Below are 6956 nucleotides of genomic sequence, written 5' to 3' on the forward strand. Positions count from 1 at the left end.
TCTGGTAATGCAAACAGTTAAAGCACTTAATCAAAATCTAGAAGCTACAGCCATTAACGGATCACGAGATTAACAGTATCTGGCAATGCGCGAATTCTCACGCGCCAGGCAAAATGCGTATATTGAAGCTATGGGAAAATCATGAAAATCATCCAGCTTCTATCGGGTACACATAGTCACGTGCTGTGGATATCGCTCATGCACTGGTTCGCCCCAAAACTATTATATATATATATATACATGGCCGGAGGGTCGCTTGAAAACGTACATTCAGCCCATTAATGAAATCGAAGTCCTCCAAGCTGTTTGTGTTGGGTGACTGAGTCCAAGACTCTGACGTTGATTGGTTAGCTTGTGTACTTTCTGTATGTACCATAGAAATGTGTGATACCTACCGTCTTTCCATAAGCTTTTATATGTTAAACAAAGGCCAAATAAAGGAAGCCATTTAGAGCAGGAATGGCAGAAGGAGCTAGATGTCCCATTTGGAACTTCACACTAACAGTGTTGTAGGTGGCTAAGTATTTGATATTTGGAAAGAAAGCATAGCAAAGATCAAGGGAAACATTTTTGTTAACTTCATATATAATTTCCTGGAACTTCACACTAACAGTGTTGTAGGTGGCTAAATATTTGATATTTGGAAAGAAAGCATAGCAAAGATCAAGGGAAACAATTTTGTTAACTTCATATATAATTTCCTAATTGAAATCAGTGCTTGAGCACTTAAAATGTAACATTTGCACATACTTCTTCATTGAAACTGAATCAAAGTAGTACTAACTTCCTTCTGTGACTCCTCTACTAGAAATAACATTATTGTCGTTAAGGTAAACTTGGTTTCACAATTCATTTTATAATCGAGAAGAGTAGCACTTGTAATTCAGTAATGTAGAATTTGGAGTTGATTGCTTAAAAATGCTACTATGTGTATGTGTCCGGCACTATACAGAAGACGTTGTAAGTCATATCGGTTATATCAATAAAATGCTACTATGTGTATGTGTCCGGCACTATACAGAAGACGTTGTAAGTCATATCGGTTATATCAATAAAATGCTACTATGTGTATGTGTCCGGCTCGAGTATGTGTCCGGCACTATACAGAAGACGTTGTAAGTCATATCGGTTATATCACTTTCAAAAGCCATTTCAGAATGATGAAGAATACGTTTGAGTCATTATTAAAGCACATACTGCTTAAGATATCTTAGTTGCTGGCCGGAATTCTGTCGTGGCTAGAAACCAGTCACTTGCTCTTATAACTTGTATGGTTGCTAGGCAATTTTGAATCATTCTGGCCGGAATTCTATTGTGGCTAGAAACCAGTCACTTGCTGTTATAACTTGTATGGTTGCTAGGCAATTTTGAATCATTCTGGCCGGAATTCTATTGTGGCTAGAAACCAGTCACTTGCTCTTATAACTTGTATGGTTGCTAGGCAATTTTGAATCATTCTGGCCGAAATTCTATTGTGGCTAGAAACCAGTCACTTGGTCTTATAACTTGTATGGTTGCTAGGCAATTTTGAGTCATTCAGGTATGTATTGAAATATGTTCCATCTTAAAATAATTTCCCATGAAATATTCAGAAAATAATTTAAGAGAAATAAAACAATTTTTAGTATATATATTTTATATATATATATTAATTTCGTTTGTAAGTTAATGGAAGACTCTGACAGTGATCTATTACTGGAAATACTACTTGTCTGTCATCGAAGTTTTTCCAGGTGATACAAATCTCAATGATGACCCAGTATACCTTCTTGATCAGTTCCTAATGGTCACTATTAAAAATGGTGGTCATCTCTCAAGGAATCACGTAAACCTTAACACTACACTGTCGGCAACACGTGTTAGTGTAGACAGAGCATTTGCTTTTCAAGGGACGTTTTATAAGATTAAAACCGCTGGATATGAACCGAAGTTATTTCATCCTCTTGTGTGTTATTGCTACATGTCTACTGTATAATTAACGTTTTGATTATGACATTGAGGACTTGATAGAAGCAAACCATGATAGACATGACAGTTGAATAACTTAATATGGAACTGGAATCTTATGTTGGCACGAAAGAGTCTATAGAAACAACACCTAGGAAATTTGATTTCCTAACGCACAACTTTCATTGTACAATAAAGTGAAGCAAATGAATTGTTTCAAGCTTCACTTCATAAGAATATAATATAATAAGGTTTTTACTTCATTGACAATTTTATTTCCTAAAACGTTTAATATGAAACTGTCACAAATCTTCCCCATAATTGTTAATAAAGAACAAAACATGGATATTGAAAATTATACTTTATAAAATATAAAAGTTTTGATTAAAAAATATAACCGAAAGTTTCCATAAAAATTGTATTACAAAATATACAATACGTTAAAATATAGACTTATTCATACAATATTTAATAAAATACAATCACAGATTTGTTTGTTTGTTTGTTTGTGAATTGTCAGCCATGTTTACAAAGGCAACCACGTGCTTCAAACATATGAAACTGCCTACCCACTTCGTGTGGATTGTGAGAAAATTAGCGTGGCGGTTAGCGTACGAAACACACACACGGACTATTTTCGAACGAGTAGTTATTTCACCAGTATCACTCGTGCGTAGTTTAGAACGCACTGTATGTGTATAAGTTATAACATTTGTACACTGTGACCGTTAAGTCACGTTCTGAATGAGAAAGAAGGCTTAATTACACTACAGTACAAGCGACAACACTTCTGCACTACGGAATTCACCATCACTTTACGGTTTTGATGATGAAAAGTTCACTCACAGTTAATATTAACATAAATTATTCGCTGTAACGACTATGGTGTATGACAATTTTGAATATAAATACTGTAACTGCGGAAGTTGTATAAAATGAATATGTTACAGTACAGTTTTGGTAGAAATTATGTCAGAATATATAAACTACATCTGTTTTCTTGTGGTGGTTATTGGTATTAGAAAAATTAACAAATTCTTCAGATATTTCAAGTCAACAGAACAATTTCTGAATGATTCTTAAAAGCGACCTTATAGTCCTGAAAATAAAGCTAACAGTTTACCTTCCAGGGTAGGAAGTAAGTGGTTGATGACATTTGAAACTTTATTTCATCACAGATTGTAATCATCTTCTTGTAAGTTTTAAACAGAAATGTCAATTGTGAATCCATAACCTCCAGGCTTCGTCAAAGACAATGACCATTTTCATGAAGTCTTAAAAGAAAGGCCATGAAAAGTGAATCCAGCCAAAACACATGTATGGACCAACTGCATTGAAAAAGTATCAGACAGTAATTGTTAACCCTAGATCCATCAGTTTTAAAACCAATTTTTCCAAACTATTTATGTGCTAAAGTACTAGTGAGTCCATGGCTTACATGGTCCATAATAACGTGTGAATCGCACAAAAATGTACATAAAAATACCGTCAATTTTGCAATTTATCCCACAAATGTTTTTTGGTTTTCTTCTGTATTTTACCTATAAGTTATTAAACCAAATGATAATTTGACGGTTTAATTTAAACTACCTCAAGCCTAACCAAATCCAAACGAGGCTTAACAGAGTTCGTGGGGAAAAAAAGACAGAGAGAAAGATATGTATCCATTTGTCGGAAAATGTAAAACCTGAGAGAGCCATATAAAGAATTCAGATTACCAAATAATTACAATTTATTTAGTTATTTTATTTTTACTTCCTTGAATTGAAAAATAAATGGCTGAAGATAGACAAACATTTGTTTGTCACCTATTTCTCTGACGTATAGGCTATATCATGATGTATAGGCTATTTCTATGACGTATAGGCTATATCACAGCAAAATAACTCCTTGTACATGGTTGAATTGTACAAGATCGTCTATAACTTCTTATCTAATGTAAAGTTAGCTTTCAATTTCAGAAAATCTTGAAACAAATTAATGTAAGAACCAAAACGTCATAGATTAATTGGCGCCAGTGTTAAACTATGACCAACGATGGGATTAATTCTGCAATTCTTAGCTTAGCTAAAGCATTACAGCTACATAAAAGTTATTCCGTATTGCCCATGGTACAAAATCATGAATAACCCTGTATGTTTCGTTTCGATATACAAACATGTGCTTTGGAAATCCCTCGTACAGCATCGAAGCTAATATCACGCCGTTCTTACCAACCACCTTCACCGGTTTTATTAGTAACTAATGTAACATGTATGACAGGGGGTCTAATATCTACTTTGTTCTGACGCCAAGCCTCATCTAGACAATAGTTCCAACACAGAAGGCTGAAGACGGGACCCTTGCTGAGCGTAACGCGTTTAGTCCGTTGTTTTACACTCATTCGATAAGCGACAATATCGGAGTGAATACCGTTTCGTTTATGAAGTAACAACAACAACAGGCCACAAAAGCCACGTATATAACCCAATACGTCATGATTAGATGTGGCACGAGGATTATATGAAAAGCTCATGGGGGGTAAGCATTTCCAAGGTTCATATTGACCCTGGGAATATGCAGCCTAGTTCTGTTAGTGAAGCCCATACGTGAACAACAAAATACCCTCTGTTCAGAGGGAATATCGAATTTTTGTTGGGTGTTAGACTGACTGGATTACAGGCCAAAACTAATTGAGTGGTAGCTTTACATGGTTGAAGGTTAAGATTACACAGTATGTGTGGACGTTCCACATCAGCCAGAAATCTTAAAGCACTGAACATCATAAACACTAGGGTTATCAAAAAGAGAACCCAAATCAATCCATATATAATAATAGGTAATTCCATTGAATGTGAAGAGACAATTAAACGCTTTGAAGCTACAAAAGTATAATCATTTGATGTCAGTAATCTTTACGCTAGTCTTCCTATTGTTAAAGGCCTAGCATGGTCTGGTGGTTAAGGCGCTCGACTCGCAATCTGAGGGTCGTGGGTTCGGATCCCCGTCACCGAACATGCTCGCCCTTTCAACCGTGGGAGCATTATGTCATTATGGTGAATCTCACTATTTGTTAGTAAAAGAGTAGCCCAATAATCGGCGATGGGTGGTGTTGACTAGCTGCCTTTCCTTTAGTCTATCACTGCTAAATTAGTGACGGCTAGCGCGTATAGTCCTCGTGTAGCTTTGTGCGAAATTCCAATCAAACCAAAGCCTCTTGATAAAATTAAAAAGAATCTTCCATCAACAACTTCAAGGTTGTTTAATAATTCAAGTAATTAGATCTCAGCATCAGTAGACACAAAACTTTCTGAAGTTGTTTCACTCTCAAAATTGCAACTGTTTCAGAGTAAATTAATTTGTACAGGCCATAATTCATTTGTGGAATTTGACCAACATGTTTTCAAAGAGATACAGGGAATTCCAATGTGAGGTAACTTTAGCCTGCACTTTGTAGATCTGTATTTAATCGGATTATAATTTTCATACATTACAGGAAAGCTTGCAAGTGAGTCGCGCTAGAAGATAAATATATGATATTCTAATACCAAGAAAAAAAGCTATTCCACCAGAAACAATGTAAACTATCTAGGTTTAGATTAGTAACATTACATTCAACTTTAAGTTTTCAATAAATTGAATATTTCCAACCTTGAAATACCTTATCTAGAAATACCTTCAACATCAACATACTATTTGTTCTGGAAATACTTTCAACATCAACATAATACTTGTTCTGGAAATACCTTCAACATTAACGTAACGTCTGTCGAGAAATACATCTAACGTGTACATTAATAATACTATATCTGGAAATAGCTTCAGTATCAGCATAATATCAGTTAAGACAGAAATTTAAAAAAAAAGCAAGCCGCCATCTTAAAATAGGCTTAGTTTACGAATAATATATTTTATTCTTCTGCTCTTATGAATTCATTTTCTGAATCTAAACCCTCAGTATAATTAGCTGCTATAAGACCAGGTATATCTGTCACGCCCAAATTGTCGGATAAATATCTATCTTAATAGGCTTATCACGTTGTCTCAGTGGAATCATGGAGACGGCATGAAAGCTTCTCTAATTCGCATCAAACCACAGATTACGTCATCATTTATTGGTGTCTAGATGGTTGTTTATTGTTCAAGCGGAGATCAGTATCATAGAAGTGTGTGGTGAGTGAATTTCTCTAAGACCTAAATTCGAGTCTGAGTTCGTTTATCTATAAGAATGATTAAAAGAGCATGCGCTAAAAGACAGAAATATTTTCTAAAACAAATGTATTTTGTTCCTTGTGCAGTAATCACTTGGACTTAAAACTATCTTCGAAACATTTTGTTCAGTTTCTTTAACAACCTCAAGATTATATCATGGATTTAAACATCGTTAGAACTAGAACCTCAATAACTTTTCCATTTGTAATGCCGTGAAATCATGAACCTCAAAAACTCTTCCATTTGTAATGCCGTGAAACCAGTATCCAGCAGTTTTGTTTTATTACTCGCTTTCAAAATCTACAGAGGTACAAAAGGAACAAATGTATCTAGAGTTAAAAATATTATCCAGCCTATAACGAAGCAAAAAGTAATTATTTAGATTTTATAAAGTTTATGCTCAGTACCTCATAATGCAAAAATATAAAATGTTTGATCTGTACAGTAGGTACAGCCCAAATAGGCCATTGTGCAGCTTTGAATATATCTCAATTTAAACAACTACTTGCTAACTTGAGTAAGGAAGCACATTATGTTAATATAATAATAAATTATCAAACGACTTATAAACATAACGAAGTGATTTATGTTGTGGGGAACATTAGTCTATCGAAACCTATAATGCTTATAAAACGTTGTTTGCTAAGTTTCTAGATCTGTTTATTAAGTCTCTGCACGAATATCTTCCAGATTAAAGATCTGTTTATTAAGTTTTTGTACGAATATCTGCCAGATTAAACATCTATTTGCTAAGTTTTTGTACGAATATCTGCCACATTAAACATCTGTTTGCTAAGTTTTTGTACGAATATCTGTCA

Source organism: Limulus polyphemus, unplaced genomic scaffold, assembly GCF_000517525.1.
Source record: "Limulus polyphemus unplaced genomic scaffold, Limulus_polyphemus-2.1.2 Scaffold1034, whole genome shotgun sequence".
Taxonomy (NCBI): domain Eukaryota; kingdom Metazoa; phylum Arthropoda; class Merostomata; order Xiphosura; family Limulidae; genus Limulus; species Limulus polyphemus.